An 18,624-nucleotide genomic window follows, 5' to 3' on the forward strand; every position below is an offset into this window, starting at 1 on the left:
CCTAAATTAAAAAAAAGGGTATTTTATAGTTTTTATATTCAAGCTCTTGCAGCCAATCATGTTATTTCAAGCAATGGTTAAGGGCCATTGAGTTAATGATCATTCATCTGCAATTACCATCTTGAATAGTTCTGCTTAGAAAGACCTCAGTTATGTCTGCTCAACTTCAGAATAACTGAACAAAGATAAAATCAGGGCTTGAACTGCTTCGTTCTGTGCCCTTATATAGCAGCATATCTGCTCTGTAACTAGTGCTGTACTATTTAGGATTTGTCCAGCCCTTCTCCCATTTACTCCAGCCAACTATATAAGCAAATGCAAGTTGCTGTATGTTTCTACGGATGTGCCTACAGGTAGATGCTCTGACCACAAACAGAGAGCAAGGATTGAATGGGAAGAAGAAAAAGAGGTTGTTTACTGTTGTTATTTATTTTATAGTAACACAAAGACTTTTACTATTATCTGAATGTGCTTAGTGTAAAGAAATAAAATAAATAAGCTCCAGAAGTGGTTTTCACTTGGAGCAACTGCATTTGTCACAAATTAATTTGATTGCTCTAAACAGACTCTCAATGCATTTAGGATGTTATAGGCAAAGAGGGCCCTCTGGAAAGCATGTAGGCTGGCAGGGATGTCCAAGACCTTGACATAGTAGACAAGATATAAAGAGATATGGTATAAAATATTTTCCCTGCCAGGATCTGAGAAGTACATGTTAGCTTATGTTATTAAAACAAATATATTTCCTGATTTTTAAAAAAGAGACAGAATGAAATTTAATATCAGGCATTCAAAAAGGGTGAGAACTTGCTGTAATTTTCTATGCTTGGTTGAACAGTTACAGTTTGACTCAGCCCACAAAGACTAAGGCTGGAAAAGCATCTGCTTGCAACAGTGGGCATTTCTGATGTGTGTTTCACTGGGACCAGGATGCCTCCCTGGGGAGAAGGGATGGGGAGATGTTTTTGTTAATTCCATTGCTGTTTACCCTTTCTCCTCCTTTCTGTTTTTACTTCTAAAGACCTTTAGCAAAAAATCAAGATGAAAATGAGGAAAGCTTTAAATAATAAAATACTGAAAATAATGGTTTCTTTTGTTTAACAGATTTATAGTTTATAATATAACGATGCTATTTGTGTTCAGCAGCTTCACAGAGAAATAGATCATAAGCATGAAGGGTTTTGGTGAAGCTTTTAAGGGTTTCAGTGAAGCTTTTAAGGGTTTTATGACATACACTATACATTAAAGGAGACAATACTTAAATGGTTGTATGGACATATGCCAAACAGATTATCTGATAACAAAAACTTGTTAGCAGCAAAAGATGCTGGTCCCCACCTCCTGAGCACAGCCTGCCCATGCGTGGACTTATCAGACACTGGGAGTTATTATGCAGAAGACAGTTGTGTTCAACAGCGTTGTCAGTAGCTGGGATATACTGGAAGTTCCTGGGGTTTAAACACTTGAAGTAATGTATTTTTGCTAAGTAATCATAGAAGAATTTTTTAATGTCTGGGCAAATGCTGGTGAGCAAGGGAAGAGACGGAGTGAATAATGATTGAGCAGGATGCTAGCTGAATGCATTGCTTGGGCTTAAGGCCAGACTTGTCTGTACCTAGAGGCTGAAGCCAAATAATGGACAAATACACAATTTGCTAAAGTCTGGAGCTATTTAAAATTCAATTGATCATTTCTGCTGGGAAAAAAAAAACTAGGTTTAGGGGGTTTGCTTGTGACGTGATCCATCATTATCTCTCAAACCACTACTGATTCTGATCAAGCAGAAATGGGCTCTGAATATGACATACTACCTAGCTGCTTAAAATGTCAGCAAAAGTGAGTTAAAAATTTTGGGGAGCCTCATTATTCACTTTGCTCAGCCACGCTTTCTTCAGTGGTATGGAAAGTGGTTTTCTCAATCTACACATGCAATTTTTGGCTGGCACGAACAGACAGGAGTTGACGGGGTTTATCTGCTGACAACCATCTTGGCAACTGTCAAGTTTCTTACCCCCAGTTTAGGACTCCGCTATGTGGTGTGGATAAGCAGTGCCCCATAGTGGCCCTGCCTGCAGGGAAGGCAAGGTGAAACACTTCTGAAATTAAAAAAAAAAATACTTATCCTGATTTTCAAAAAATAACTTGGAAAATTGCATGACTGGAAGCAATTGAAGACATAAAGTAGTCAAGTAAAAAGCAATTTCAGGTAATCCCTGGAGAGTTCCGCTGGGATAACTAATTCTCAGTTAATGCAGCAGGTGTTGAACTGAGGCAGCTGAAAAGCCAGAGCATATTCATTTCAGCTAATTCTATTACAGAAAGGGAAAAAGAGGCCTACTCTCCAGCAGGACAGGAGGGGCAGCTGAGGGAACTCATCTGCCCCATAAGCACCTCCAGAACTTTTTTGGGGCACCCTAATGAAGCAGAGGGCCTCAGGACCAGAGGGAAAGCATCAGCAGCTTTGTATCAGGCATCTGTCTGCTGGAGCAGAGGTCCTCTCACACAAGTCAGTCAAGAGCTGAGGATGGAGACACACAAAATGACATAAAACCGATATTAGTTAAGAATGGAAGAGATGGAGAGCTTTAATAATGGTGTACTTGGTGGCAGATTACTTCCATCTGGTGAGCAGTTCTTAGCATAGTTTGGAAGGACAATACTGACATGCAGATGTTAGAAGTTTCTATGCCAACAGGTGCATGGGGAAGTACCTGGGGCTCAGCTTACATAGCCCCATGAAACCTCTTGCTTCCTACTGTCAAATGTACAGAAGACCTCCAGAGATGGAGAGGCAAAATGATTTACAGGTAAGTTTAGCGTTGCTGTAGACTTCTGTGGGAGAACTTATCTTGGGCTGCATATCTCCGGGACACAGGGCTCTACCCACCCTGGGGACAGTGATGCACAGACATCAATATGATGGATGCAAAATGTCCGTTTATTTAGCTGTGTCACATGCGTATATAGCTCTTGCGCTTCCTGTTCCTGCCAGTCCTATGGGGAGGAGTCTATCTTTCCGTCACATCCCGTGATCTTCCGGTCGCTGATCCCTGTCTATTTCCCTACATCTCCCCCTCCCCATGCCGCTAAAAGTTCTACAAAGCTACTTGTACAAGCAGATACATATTGTGGTCAGGCCTATGTTCATGTAACTCTTGCAGGCACTCCCTGATTTGTCTTATAACACAGCATAACAATGGCAGCCCACAAGTAACCATGGTTACTACACACAACAAGATCCTCCCAATTATTACTATCCAATCCCAGTTCATATCTCTCTTTTGCCGCCCTTTCCCAGTGTCGCTCTTGTTGCAATATTGCTTGTGATCTTGTCAAGGAGGTAATTTCTTTTCCCAATGGTACGGCTAGCATGAGGATCCATGTCAGCAGACCCTGCAAAGAGACAGCTCAGAGAGGGATTATTCATTGTACATCCTTGCACAGTTCTGCTTTCACACACTTTGCAGGCACCCATTCTATGTGTCCTTCGTTCTCAACCACAGCGTAGCCCCTTCCCAGGCATCTCAGTTTCCATCCTTTCTCCCATTGCTCACTGCCTGGGAACCTTACTCGTACCTGCGGATAGCACTCGCCTGCTTGAGCTTTGCCAAAGTGCTTCTCCACTGCTGTAAGTTGCTCCTGCCCGCGTATAAAACGATTAAGCGAATATCGCGCACGCATTAAAATAGTTTGCTGAGCTGCTACGGGTATAGCTCCCTTATACCCCTCCCCCTCCCCAAGCTGCATTATCTTTGCTTTCAAGGTGCGATGAGCGTGTTCAACAATTGCCTGCCCCGTGCTATTGTAAGCAATGCCATGTTTTAGTACAGTATTCCAAGCTTTGCACGATTCCTCAGTACTTCAAGCCCGAAAGCATGGTCCATTGTCTGTTTTTATTTCGGTGGGCTTTCCAAGCCACGCCATCACCGCGGTCCAATGTGCAGCCAACTGCGCTGTGGTCTGCTTCCGATGTTGAGTAGCCATGATGACTCCACTGTATGTATCAATTGTAATTGCCAGGTGCCTTCCGGGGGCCAACTGTGGACATTGAGTAAAGTCAGTCTGCCAGATAGCATTTGCTTCCAGTCCTCGAGGGTTGACTCCTGTCTCCCACAATGGCGAGTGCTGACAGTAAGGACAGGTAGCTACTACTTCTCTTGCCGCTCTTATTGAGATGTCACACTCCTTTGCCAAGGCTTTAGCACCTAGGTGCAGTTGGTCATGCAGTTTCTTTGCCTCCGTCAATGTCCAGACGCCTGTGGCTGCTTCATCAGCCATGCGATTCCCCTCAATCAGTGGTCCAAGCCCCGTCTGATGGCTGTGAATGTGAATTACTGTCACAGTTGCACCTCACTGCGATAAGGCAACCTCTAGCATCAAGGCAATTTCCGTGTGTGGTACACCCTCTCGTTTTATGGACGTGACTAATTTATACATGTATAAAGAGTCCATGCATACATTTATATGCTGATCTATATCCTTTCGCAGGGCCATGTCTAGCGCTTTCGCTTCTAGCCACTGCACACTTTTACCCTGCTCTTCATACGTCTGGCGCATCCAACTATTCTCTTCTTTCCACACTACCGCCACTCTGTTCATCTTTGAGGAAGCGTCCATGAAATATGTTGGTCCTGGGTGAGGGGTATCCAAAACTCTACTATCCACACTTAAATCCACCACTTTGGCTGTCTTGGCCCACCTCAGTACCGTGCCTGTGACGATTTTTCCTGGATACGAGTATACCACCAATTTTATATCCTCTTCACTCTCGATCACCTTCTGCCATTTCTCCCCATTCCACAGCACTGTCAGCTTATCTGGCTCCTTCCCAAAGATTCCCTTGCTTTCCCTTCACAGACACCAAATCATTCTCCCGGCTACCTTGACTTTTGTGGAGAATGCATCCTTGGGAACCTTCTGATATACCCATCGCAGTGGTTTTTCTTCCCTCACCCGTGTTTGATATAGTAATCTTAATCCTCCACCGATGGTTAGAATCCAACCTGCAATTAATTCCTCCTGAGGGTCCCACCGCCATACTCCTTCCTTTTGCATTCGACGTTCTATCATCTGCAACTGCTCGACTGCCTCAGCGTCTAAACTCCTGGGCTCCCATGGGTCGGTCCCTTTCAGCAACGCATAGAAAGGTTGCATCTCCTCACCGGTGACACGCACGAATGTCCGCAACCACTGCAGTGCTCCTACCAGCTTCTGTACATCGTGTAAATTTTTAACCTTAGGTGTAAGTTTAATGGGCTGAGCTTGTATGCAATCCCCTTCTATTCTAGCCCCCAGAAATCCACACACTGGTCCTCGCTGTACCTTTGCCTCAGCTATCTTGAGGCCCAGTCCCTCAAGGACCCTTTGGGTGTCTGAAAAGACTTGTTCACATAATGCCTTGGTGGGCGCAGCTATGAGGACGTCATCCATGTAGTGGATCATGTAGATTCTCTCCCGATACCGTCGCCTTACTTGCTGCAATGCGGAAGCCACATACCTCTGGCAGATCGCTGGAGAGTTTTTCATCACCTGCGGAAGTACTGTGCACTGCCATCTACTACCTGGTTCTGCACGGTTCACTGCGGGCAGAGTAAAGGTAAATCTCTTTCTATCATCTGGATGTAGCGGAATACTGAAGAAGCAGTCTTTGATTTCTAAAACAATGACTTGCCATCCTTTCGGGACAGCACTCAGATCTGGTAGGCCGGGTTGGAGAGGCCCCATGTCCTCCATTTGCTGATTCACTGCTCTAAGGTCATGCAGCATTCTCCATTGGTTTTTATCTTTCTTTTTTTATAGCAAATATAGGGGTGTTCCAGGGGCTCATTGAGGGCTCTAGGTGCCCTGCTTTGTGCTCTCGTTTTACTATAGCTCTTAGAGCCTCTGTTTTCTCTGTTGTCAGGGGCCACTGCTCCACCCAGACAGGCTGTTCGGTTTTCCACACCAACTTGTGCTGACAAAGCCCGTCTGAGGCAGTGGCCCCTATGCTAAATTTTTCAACCCGATCCCCATCTGGGCAAGGGCATCCCACCCCAACAAGGGGCTTGCTACCCCATCTGCTACTAGTATGGTCACTACAGCCGTGAGGAGCTTCCCTGCCTCCTCGTCCATGACTTCTGAGTTTTACAGGGCAAGTACTAGTCTTCGTCTGTTGTTCCCCTCCCACCCCTATTATGTGTTTTCCCATGGCGAGGGGCCAAGTTGGTGGCCACCGTTTGAGTGGCATCACTGTGACATCCGCCCCGGTATCCACTAACATTCCCAGGTATATCCGTGACGGACAACTCGGCTCTTGTGGGATAATCATCACTGCTGCCATGGGTCTCTTGTTACAGCCTATGACCAAGGCCACGCGGGGGCCGTAACCTGCAAGTCTTGCTGGTTCTGCTCCCCTGCCTGAAGGTTCACTCCCCTTTGGCCCGCTACAGTGGGCCAAGCTCCTGGCACTGGCACCATGATGGGGGCCATTTGACTCACAGGAGGCGCGAATCCCCCTTGCTTCACCCTCCTTTGGCCATTTCCTGGCTTTGTGGCTGGACAACCTCTTGCCAGGTGTCCTGGCTTCCCACACGCCCAGCACCTCCCTACTGGGCGTGCTCCTCCTCCATTACATCCTCCCCTTTCCCCTAGCAGGCACCCAGCTTTAAAGTGCCCTTGCCGTCCACACAAATGACATCTCGGTCTCGCCCCCGCCGCTTGCACCAGCACCCTTTCTTCGCTTCCACAGTCAGGGTTCTGGCAGATGTGCGCTCCTACACCGCCATGCTGATTCAACGCCTCCTGGCGCAAGACGTGCCTGATGGTTTAACCCAATGATGCCCCTGCCAACAGGGTGCAGAGGACATCTTGTGCCTGCAGATTTGCTTGACTTCGGAGGCAATCCATAAGGACTGCCTCCTTGGCTGCTGGTGGCAATTCTGATTCTATAATAGCCTTCTGCAACCTGTCACAAAACGTTGTAAATGGCTCTGCTAGTCCTTGCTGTATCTTTTGCCAAGGTCCTCCTTTTTTTTTTTACTTTTTTGATACCTGCCCACTTCGCTATACGCTCTACGGGAACTCTCCGTTACCGCTTGCAGCTCCCTGCCCCTCCTCCAGGAGCTATCCGGACAGGGAATATCCCGGGCACCTCTACCCTTATTCCATCGAGGCTACAATCTCTGGCTACCAGCCGCCAGTTAGGTAACTCGACTGACTGTCGCTGGGGCGCCCCCTTCGTTAAGAGTCCCGTCTGCCTCCGAGTTACTTCCCCTAGTGCGGGCATAGCCTCCTGCAGCTGCCGCAGCACGTCCTCCGCGGACCCCTCCGGAGCTGCAGCGCCCCGGACCTCCCCTTTTGGCGGTCCCTCTCCTCTCTCCTTCTGATTGGTCCTCCGAGTCTCTGCTGCCTTATGCCTCTTTTTTGAGCGCTGCAGGCAATCTGCCCCATCTTCCCACATGTGGACATCGGTTTCTCCCCCAACTTCTGATTCGCTGCTACTCGAGCTTGATCTATACCCCCGTCCTCCCCTCCAGGCACCCCAATACCCCTCCTCGCCTGACTCCCATCTGAAAGGTTGCCCCGGGAGCCAGTCTCGAGGGTCGGGCAGAGGGCGGTGCCGCTGCCGGCGCTGCTTCCGGCGCTGCTCATCTTTCTCCTTCCGCTCCGTCACTCCCGCTGCGTCCGCCGCCACGTCACCCTCCCCACGCGCAAGTACCCGCGCCTGTGCCAAATCGTCCCAGGGGTATGCGGGGGGGGGCGTTCCAAAGGTCCTGTTGGCTCAACAGGGAACACCGCCGCTTCCCGCTCCGCCTCTCCGGGAGCCTCAGATTGAGTTGCTGGCCAGGCTACTCCGTCCCAATTCCCCGCTTCTTCCCCATCCTCCGCGATGCTTGCCCCTGCCTGTGTCCCCACTGCCCATCCTGGGTCTCTTTCCGGGCTACTGTCGACTGTGGCACCGTGCAGGCACAGCCGCGCCTGCCACCACGTCTCCCGATCCTTCCGAGCTTTCAATAGCAATCGGTGTATTTTTCCCCAGAGCTGTATGTACTGGGGTTTTCCCATCATAGCCCTTTCGGCTAACTCCTCTTTAATTCTCGCCCAATTATCTTTATTAAATATGTCTGTGGGACTCCGTATGAGCCCGTGTAATCATCCATTGGATACCCTTTGAGGTTGGCGCCTTCGAAATCGAAGTTCCATATTCCTCCCCAATCCCTTCGGTACCTTTACAACTGTACCCATGGCACGCCCGCTGTCCTGTGGCTCCCCGTCCCACCCCTGCGTGCCTCAAGCTATCATTTCTCCCCAGCGAACTTGCCATGCCACCCCGCTGATCATGTCGGGGTCACCACTTGTGGCTGTACACTTCTGTGGGAGAACTTATCCTGGGCCGCATACCTCCAGGACACAGGGCTCTACCCACCCTGGGGACAGTAATGCACAGACATCAATATGATGGATGCAAAATGTCCATTTATTTAACTGCGTCACATGCGTATATAGCTCTTGTGCTTCCTGTTCCTGCCAGTCCTGGGGAGGAGTCTATCTTCCCTCACAGCTCATGATCTCCCGGTCCCTGATCCCTGTCTATTTCCCTACAGTTTAGAAATACATGCATGGGAGAGAATAAAAAGTAATACTAACTTCAGAAAGAAAGTGGTGGAATTTTGTTTTCCTTGATTCAGATTTCTTCATGAGACAAGAAAACAGGAAGATGATGTTTGTAATTGTCAAGCCGATTGGAAAACACAGAGCTATGCTGCATCCCCTGTCTTGGGAAGCTGTAGTGACATAAGAAAATCTATGCATTTTGTAAGGTACAGAATGGTCAGACCTCTGTGGACCTCATTATCATCACATCATTTCTCTCTTCCTCTCCTTCTGTATGCATATATGTATGTGTATATATAAAAAGTGTGTGTATAAAAATATTGAAAATATTCCAATTTCATACCAAAGCAAGCAAATCTCCCTGTTTGGGTAGGTTATCCTGCAATTCCCACCTTTTTTGTGAAATATCTCTTACTGACAGGTATAGCAGGCAGAACTCTGAGATGCCACAGTACTGGCACACTTGGGGACTGACACCAGCAAAATAAATTCTTATGAGCTCGAGGAAAAAACTTTATTGTAAAACAAATTAACTGATGGATATTATAAACTGAAAAGATTAAAACATATCTGATTCGCGAACCTTTTACCCATCATTCAAACAATGAGCTCTGTATGCTTTTGAAACCTTCTCACTGGTATCAGTTTATCAGCAGCTGGCTGCAAACCACAAACTGCAGAGCCAGGCATAAACTCCCTGGCATTTGGAGGGGGCATCTGTATGGGCGTTTGGACTCCAGTCCAGCCGTATTAATGACCTGGAAGAAGGACAAGCCCTAAACACTAATAGTCAGGGTTTCCTAGGTCATCGTTTTCTTCCAGATGGTCATTAATCCCCAGAAAATGCATGCTGTGCCTCCGTTGCTAATGCCTAATTAACCCCATAACGGCAACACCTCTGTCACAGCTATAGGTATTTTTTCTTCCCCCCCTTAAATGTGTAGCAGACCCTAATACTTCTCAATCAAGGCACATGCTTTCCAAGAGGCACAGCAGACTGTAGGTTATCAATTACACTCCAATTACTGGGAAAAAAGGTCCCTGTGGAGTATAGCTATGTCAAATGACACTTTGTACAGCTGCTGGAAATGCATTAACCGTTAAAAACCTGATGATCCCAAGACTGTATATGCATCTCAGATCTTTGAATACAATGTTCTCTTGGAAGATATAATGCAGAGAAAGGCTGTCAGCTTTAGTATCTTTTCTTGCAAAATAATGCTTTCCAAGGACTTCCTTCAGCTGTTGGACATAGGGTGACTTTCCAGGATTCCCAGAGAATTATGGCTGTCACTGAACCAATCAGAGCAGCAAAGAGCAGCTGTGACTAAGTAGTTAAAAGTTTATTTTCTCTTCAATAGCAGTGGGTGACTCAAGTTTTACCTTCTGCATCCATGATGACTGTTAAGAATTACCAAATCCTTCTGGCTATGGCATACAGTAAAGGCACTTGTGCTTCACATGTTATTTTCAGCCCTGTGGAGGCAGAGTATATTTTGACCTCTGTTTTAGAGAGGAGCTAAAGCAAAGAGGGATATTTTAATCATCCCTCATTTTGGATGCCCAGGTCAAATAATCTCTGACCAGATTTTTCAGAACACGTGTTAGGATGTAGGTGACCCTCGCACTGCTCGTCATATGGGGAGACACCCCATGCACCTCTGCCAGCAAGATGTTAAGCTTTTCACCTGATGTTAGCTTCTGCAGACTGTTTTGTTAAACTTTTCTGTCTTAGGCAATTTTTCCAGCATCTCTTTAGCAATGCCTGCCTTATTCCTGGTCTGCGAAAACAAGTCATCAGCTTCCCTCTCATGCTTACTGCAGTCGTTCATCAGAGTGGAAAGTGCTGTTTGCCCCCACAGTTTGTGACAGAGAAGTATAAATTCTGTCTCTCTAAGCTTATTACTGTTTGGAGCAAACATATTTAGATCAGGAGGAAGAGCTATCTTTGTGTCATTTGATTCTTACAAATAATCTGAACTTGGTTAATTCTGGCCTGGATTTTGGAAGTTCATCCATGCTGGCCAAATTACACGTCTCTTTATTGCCTTCTGTATTTCATTATTTTCTGATCCTCTCAAAATCTCTCTGAGCAAGCTGCTGAGCTGAGGCTTCTTACTTTCATGGGCTGTCTACAGCACAGTCCAGGAGCTGAAGTGCTCAGAAAGTACACAGAAGCTGTTTCAATCATGCTTTAAAATTATTTGTTCCAGATTTTTGCTTTTGCAAACACCCTTCAAATTTTAATAATCAACTCAAAATTTGATGAGACACAGTTTTGCTCTTAAAGATACAGATATGCTAAATATACACTGTTCCTATTTCTCCCACAAGTACGGAAATGGGGGTGAACATGCTCAAAACACCCAGCAAGTTATTCTAGCCAGCATGATCCCCAATTGTCCTCTTGGGCTTTCCTGGAATATATTGGAAGTAGAATAAGAAGCCCCTAAACTCTGTGCTCAAGCCCAGAGCAATTTTCAGGAAAATCTTGATACACACCAGAGAAAGAAGGGTCAGGAATCCACCTATTAATCCTTTGCTGTTGCTATTCACCTCAGTTTAGCCCTTTTTTCTTTTAATCCTTAGGTGGTACCAGCCCACCAGTCAGAAACACTGGTATGTTTATTTTAGCTTGTAGCAATCTGGCAACTGGAATCACTCAGCCCCAAGCACCACATCACCTGCTCAGACCATAAACATGGTCCATACAGCTTGCTCAGGACATTCCCCTGTTCATAGCTTTTTTCAGCTTCACCTTTGCTACCCACTCACCACTGCTCTTACTAGCACTGCAGTTCTTATGCATATGTGCTTTTGCAGGTGGGGTGTGTGTGCCACTTTAAAGGTTTGCTCACCCAGGCCTAAAGGCAACATTGTGTGGACCACTTAGGACAGCACCATACAGGCAGAGCAATGGAGGGGCGCAGCTTTGCTGCGGGAGCCTGTGACCTAGGTCTCTTTTCACTGGGGGTGGAAGCTTGCCACCTGGAAATTGCTTTTCCTTTGCCATAGCACTTTCTGGCTTTCACATACTGCTGGAAAGGGCAATGGTTATCTGTAAAGGTAAGAGCAGCATTTAAAATGGCATTGGTCAAAATGAAAGAGGGTAGCAGTGTAGTAACTGTAATTTTGAAGGCTACACAGATGGATTTGAATAATGGAATAAAGCTAAAATCTGAAGATATATATCTCTCTCTCCCTTCCCTCCCTTTACCTTCTCCCCCCAAAGCCAGAGTAATCTGAGCATTAGTGCTAATTCAATAGCTGATTCAGCTCTTTACTTGGGAATTGTCTGTGCAGATGATAGAGGTCACCTTAAGTCATCCATCAGATTTACTTTTTGGAAAGCAGAGGATGGAGACATTAGCTCCCTTCAGGGACTGGGATGTGGATATTTGGGGTTTGGGTTTTGTTTAGATTTCTTTTGACAATCTGTGTATAGAGGCTTGAAACAGAAATGGACTTCAGAAATATGTATTATACCTAGCAATAGCATGTTAGATTTTAATCCTCGCAGCTGTGATAAATGGGGAAAGAGCATCGAACTTGTTCTCAAAATTTGCATTAAGTGTGTTGACGCTGACAGACTGTTTCTCTGGGGTGTACTGTGGAAGAGATGGGAGAAACTTCTTTCTGCCTAAAACCTCCTTTGGTTATTTCCAAGGTGATCAGGCAGACCCTTTTTTCTCCAGAATTAGTTTTAACACTTTGAAAAATAGTGGTTTTCTCTCTGACAGAGGCTATGTGTACTGAATAGCACAGAAGATTTTAAGTTCATTTTTACCTAGTCTGTAGGTCATTAATTTTTCCTGATCTACTTGCTCATCTAAACGTTGAATTAGCTTTGATGGAACAGGAATTAGTTTTGGAAATAATCTGGCTTAAGTTTAAAAGCTATTCAAGCCTATCAGCCCTACCTAAACCCTACCTTAGCATTCCTGGATAAAATATCTGTGTTCCAATGCATCACATCCTCAATGACCAATGCTGTCAAATTTAACTTTTTGAATTTGGATACCCAGGTAGAAACCTGACAGGTTTTCTCCCAGATAGGCTGATCCCCACCATACTGATGCAGAAGAATTGTATTCCACCGCTTGAAGGAATGTTTTGTAAAATGGTGAGAAGTCAAAGATAGCCTGTGGCCCAGACCTTGGTACAAAACATCATAGATCTGCCAGACCATCCACTAGATGGAAGTGTTATCCAGTCCCTGCGTGATAGGATAGCCACTTGCAACGACAGAAGCATCACATGGATTTGAGAGGCCACAAAAATTCATCTCAAAGTCCCTTACTGTCTGCTTTCCCCTGCCACCAGCGCACTCAGCTCCAGTTTGAGCAGAGCACAGCAAGAGGGACCTGCACTACACTTAAGACACTCATTTGCCCATGGTTGGAACACTGTGGGGCATTTTGCCCTGGTATTATGTTACAAGACCTGCACAGAGACTCAGGTAGTGCTATGTGAATGGTGAGGGTAGTGAATTACAACCGTCAGTGAAAATGAAACAGAAGACAGTATTTTTTCAGCTTTTCCTGCCACAGTTATCACCTGAAATCCAAGAGACAGTTTTTCCCTTTTTGTATGTTTCTTCCATCCTCTCCCCAACATTTTGTTTATTCCTGCCCTCTTTTTTTCTCATCTTTCAAAAGATCAAATACTGTATACACATTGTCTTCATTATTACAGCCACATATATGATCTGCACAGTTGCTCCTTCTGTCATAACTGCCCTGCTCTCCTGGTGTATTCTTCATTCCCATACTTAAATCATTTTTTCTTTTTGATTATCCTTCCAGAAAAGGTCAGCTCTTTGAGCAATTGCTCTTACCTTTGTCTCCTTGTTAATAATCTCCCCACCCTCTTTTCCTGCACACCGATCTCAGGTCCAGTCATGCTTACCTTCAATTGGAAATGCCTGAGGCTAGGGAGTATGTGTAATTATGAAAGGAGTGATTAAATCTTATTACTCTGAAGAAATTACAGTTAACAATGTCCTTAAGAAGCCAGATGAATGTGTATTGAATTAATGATGCTATAAGGAGATGGAAGAATTACTATATGACGTTTATGCCTTTACAAAAATCAGTCTCAAATTAGGCTTATTTTTGTCCAAAACCTAGATAAATCCTTTATAATACTATGCTCTCTTTATTCTAGAAAAAAAAAAATCTGGTTGTGGCAAGCTGCCGCAACACATTCTTTACTACATAAGAACACCATGTGCTGCTAAAACTTGTGCTTGAAACAATAAAATATAAGTTGTCATGATTGGAAAAAAATTATAGGATCAAGAGCTGTACCTATATACAATTAAAACCATCATCGACTGAAGACAGCCTTCTTGTTATAGCTACTATTTCCTTAGTTATTGGCAGGACAGATGCAACTGTCAGAGAGAGGAGTATTAAGCAATAGGTCAAAAATGTTAGCAAAACACTTTGAAGGCTCACAATGTACTGGTAAAAAAGGCTTGTCCTCAGCACAGTTGGTGAAGATTAACTTCAGTGGCTTTGCTCTGAAGTACCTCACACCCACAAACCTTTTTCCTTGGATTTTTTTTAATAACTAAATGTTTGGAGGAATAATTTAGCACTTGAATATATGATTAAACCCGTTCATAGTGATGCAAGACCTACTGGCTTTGAACAAAGTACAGTGTGGAGGCATCTCTGTTCCAATATCACTGCTGCTTACTGATCAGGTCCTCCCACTTCCACGCTGCTCTGCTGAGCCCCATCTTTCCACCTTCATTCCCTATGTGATGACAGGTCTTTCCAGGCAGATGCAGCTTCCATCTCCGAGCACGCAACACCAGGGCTTGTCCTCTCTGACGTTTGCTTTCCCATCTCCCAGTACTTTGGATTACCTGTCAGCTGCAGGGAGACCTGTCCTGGCAGCTGGAGCTGGCTGGTCTCAGGGAGATAGGAACCACCATCACTCTCTGTATCTCCAAATAGATATAACAAATACAAGAGAGTGGATGAGCAGGGTTTAGCTGGAATAACAGTTAAACAAAGAAGCTCTGGCACTGGCAACAGGAATGTTAACAACAGCAAAAGGGTTTTAGGAGCATGTGCAAAGTACCCAGTTATGAAGGGGAATAGGTGAGATCCCACAACCAGCTGCTGTATTTTGTAGATTTCCTAATTACTGCCCAAATTTTTGGGACACACAATTTGCACAAAAATTGTTCTCTTCTCTCTCTTCTTTCTCTTTTTTCCTACTGTAAGATCAGCACAATGAAAAGAGGGGACAGAGAGCTGAGTGGGAAATGGCTGCCATATCACATGGAGAGACAATCCAGCTCCCGGGAGCACAGAAGGTTTGAAAACATTACTTTGTCCACATCCACAAGTCTGAAAGATCTGACTACGTATAGCACAAGGCAGCAATACCCCCTGTTCTGCCCAAGGGAAAAGCTGAGGATGTATTTCAAAATCTCATGGTGCTGTGCAGCTGTGGTGATTCCACAGGAAAACAAGACAGGGCCAGTGAGCCCTGCTTGCCGAGCCGCTCCTGCTGATCCAGTGACAGGGAGACAGAAAACCTGCATAAAATAAGAGTGCCGTGAGATATTTATATAGCCTAGGTGGAGTAACAAAGCAGGGTTCATGCAATGAAGCATTTGAAGTGGGACTATGAAGACCGTAACCATGCAGGAGAAAGAATTATAGCAGGAGTTGAACTGAGGGCTTTGATGACAAAGTCTTAGTAAAGGAGATTGTGAACAGCTGCAGGTGTTTAATCTAAAGATGGGGTTGGACCTTTTAAAGGCTTACTGGACAGGCAAGCAGCATGAGGTAATGGCAGGAAAAAAAACTGAATAGAAGAGAAATTCAGCCTTGTGAATATAGCTGCATGGGATCAGTCTGACTGACCATCTACATATCTATCATCATCTATCTGCTAGAAGTGAAGGAGGAAAGGGCAATCTCAGCATCAGTTTCTCAAAATGCTCCAGTTCCAGTCATTCGGTGTTTACGTAGATTATAAATAGTTTAGTAGAGTACAGGGTCTTGAAGTAGGGGAACATGGAGGCCATGGTATAAAATCTCATTCAACTGTCTCTAAGGATACCCCACAAATCTCAGTTTTCTGATTGGCTTGCTTGGTTCTCACTCTCACTTCAGCTCTTCTCATTGGGAAATTATACTATAATCACAGCCTGCTGCAGAACTAGGTGGAAAAGCTGGGGGAAATCATCCCTTTCTTTTGCTGTTGATTTTATCAGTATTTGCAGAAATGTAGAAGTTTCAGTTCTGTCCAATCTGAATTACTGGCACATAGAAAAATCTGTAACAGTGTTGTGCAGGCATAGCTGTATATAGCCAGCACATATACTTTAAGGATCCTGGAGTTGACAATGTATTTGCTTGTTTACAGAAGCAGTAAAAACAAAAAGACTCTTCATTTCACCACTACAAATATTTTCTTTTCATGGAGAATTTTGGCACATGGTAAGTGTTTGGACCATGTAATAAATACAGTTTATGCTCCCATTTTTATATTTCATTCTAACCTTGTATATGAAAGCCATGGGATTTATATTTTTCTAATCAATTTGTCTCCTTCTACCTCATCCTTCAGTATTTCCTTCAGAGCAACATTGGTTTCCAGGCTGAAAATGTTCATGATTCAGTCTCAGCTCTTTTCTAAAGGGAATAAATGCAAGCATCTCTGTGCAAATTGCAACATTCTGGTCGGTATCTTCTAAGTCAGCAGAAGAACTCAAGATACCTAATTACAGTTCTGTATATGCTAGTTGGTTCACATATATTTTTAACATTCTAAAAGTAGGAATCCTTCTGGTTTCGCCTCACCTTCCAGGACTTTGGTGGGGAATCCATTCTCCTTACAACACTGACACTTCAGTGTTTCCTTCTGTTTGCTTGTGTCAGGATGAGAGCCACAGCTGCATAAGTAAATAAGCCAAGGGAATAGCCTGGCTTTATTCTGCTGGAAGAAAGCTGCAGAGAACAAGGTACAGAAACAATATGTGCTAGGCTCAGGAAATGCTCTCTTCCCTCTGCTCTTTCTTGTTAGGTCACCAGGCAGTAGAGAGGGCTGAAAAGAGCTGTTGAAGCAAGGTCTGTTGTGAGCCTGCAGCCTGGCATGCCTCTTCACTAATGGCCAGAGCTCAGCTGTTGCGCATGAGGGCAGATTTGTTTACTTTAGGGGCCAGCTGGGGTGGTAGGTTTCTACCCAGTGCAAGTTGAAGTGAAATGTGCTGCCTGAGAGTGCCTTTAACAGGGATGTAGATGATCTGTAATCGCAGCTGGGCAATTGGTAGAGATGACATTGCATGCTAGCAATTCTGCCTAAACAAAAGTAGGATACGTTACCCAGAGAGGCTGGGAGTAGCTGAATCAAGCTATGGGAGACCTGACCTTCCCATGGGGTGTTGGACTGTGTCCCCCAAGGTGCATCCTTCCAACTTGCCCTTCCGTGATCTGGGGCTTGGCGCAGGTCTGGTTCTCACAGGAGATGCTAGAGGGGCAGCCTGCACCCCAGAGACCCTCTGTCTGTCAAAGTCCTCTATCCCTGGATCAGTAAGTCTCCTCCAGCCTGTTCAGATACCTCTGTGCACAGCTGTTGGGTGTGAGTGTTTCAGCCAATGTTACTCAGAGAAGAACAATCCTCCCAGGGGAGAGCATCTGCACTGGTTACATGCAAAGCTCTGTGAGAAGCAGTAAAACTGATGTGGTGTCTAGGAAATTGGAACAGCATTTAGCCTCCATGGGTAGTGCCTGTGCTGACCCTTTTCTTCTTTCTTTTGTAGTTATAGAAGAGAAGAAAATATACTTGGTTCCTGCTCCTACTGCTGCAAGCCATTAACTCCATTCCATTTCACAGCTGGGTGCTGTTTTCCTTGGGGGGGAAAGTGATGCAATAAACATGCTTGGAATAATAAAAGCTCTCTACCCCATTAATGACTTTTTGAATTAGGTCTTTGGGAAGAGATTTTCAAAGGTAGTGCATGAGGTCCTATTTCTCCATCTACTTTTGAAATCTTTCTCTCTTACTGTACAGGCTCCAGGAGTGACTGGGTCACCCAATACAAGTCACAGCAGGGTCTTGGCTTTGGCCAGATTTCTACTTAGATAACCAGGCTGCAATGCCCTAGTGGATGAGTTGTTGATGAGCACCACCTTAAGTTACTGCTTGACTGTTTACACCAGACCAAAAATGTGGTAGGTAAAAAAATCTTTTTGCATGGGGGATGTGTTGTGCTGTAGAGAAGGTTAAGGAGGCATTCTTCCTTCTCCAGAAAGCAGACAGTCATCCAACTACTAAAGAGGATAGGGGATATATTATTTGAAAGGTTCAGTGAAATTAAAGTTTAGTCTTGTCCCTGAAACAAGTCACACTTTTTTTTTTATAATGCATCTATTGCCAAGAAGAGTATTCTAGAGATAAGAATAGGAAACTGTGATTTTCTTGGACCTCCTCCTAGCTGACTGCATTGAGACTACCTGCCAAAAAGTAGTTTCAAAGTGTCTTCTCTGTATCTGGCTTATGGGTGCATGTTCCTGCATTCACTGGATTTACTCTATATCTGCAGCTCCCACTGGCTTTATCACTACTGAACATCCAGAGCTGCAGTGGAAATTAAAAACCCAGAATCCAAAGCCTTTCCCAGAAATAAATATATACTTCTGTGTAAAAGGTGTTATAATTCATAGCTGTTACGTGGTTGTCCATGCAGATATCAAGCTATATAAATAGTAGTTATCTATATCAAACATTCAAATAATCATTGTGTAGTTTTGTGAACCTTATCTGAAGACTGTCACACAAATGCAAAGCTTTCATTTCAAAGCAGATCATTTGCTTTCAGGGCTCTTTTAGCTGCAGTTTGTATTTCATGGGTCTGACTCACCTTTTCCACAAAAGGCAAAATGTACTTACCAGCCACTCTCAAAACCAAATTTCCTATGTAGTAAGAGGGACTCTTTCATGCTTTCAAAGAACAACCCCTTCCCTATATAGGTACCTTATATGAAAACAGAATGTACAGGACAT

The 18,624-nt window shown here is 44.7% G+C and overlaps 1 long non-coding RNA gene across 1 annotated transcript; it reads left to right on the top strand.

The window, feature by feature from the left end:
- Positions 1-8,395: 8,395 nt before the first annotated feature.
- LOC135313880 (uncharacterized) lies at positions 8,396-17,514 on the top strand. The gene is made up of 4 exons (XR_010373372.1): positions 8,396-8,798; positions 15,985-16,058; positions 16,189-16,300; positions 17,381-17,514. It is a non-coding gene; the product is annotated as an uncharacterized LOC135313880 (long non-coding RNA).
- Positions 17,515-18,624: the final 1,110 nt, after the last annotated feature.

The sequence above is a fragment of the Phalacrocorax carbo genome, chromosome 6 (genome assembly GCF_963921805.1).
Source record: "Phalacrocorax carbo chromosome 6, bPhaCar2.1, whole genome shotgun sequence".
NCBI classification, from domain to species: Eukaryota; Metazoa; Chordata; class Aves; order Suliformes; family Phalacrocoracidae; genus Phalacrocorax; species Phalacrocorax carbo.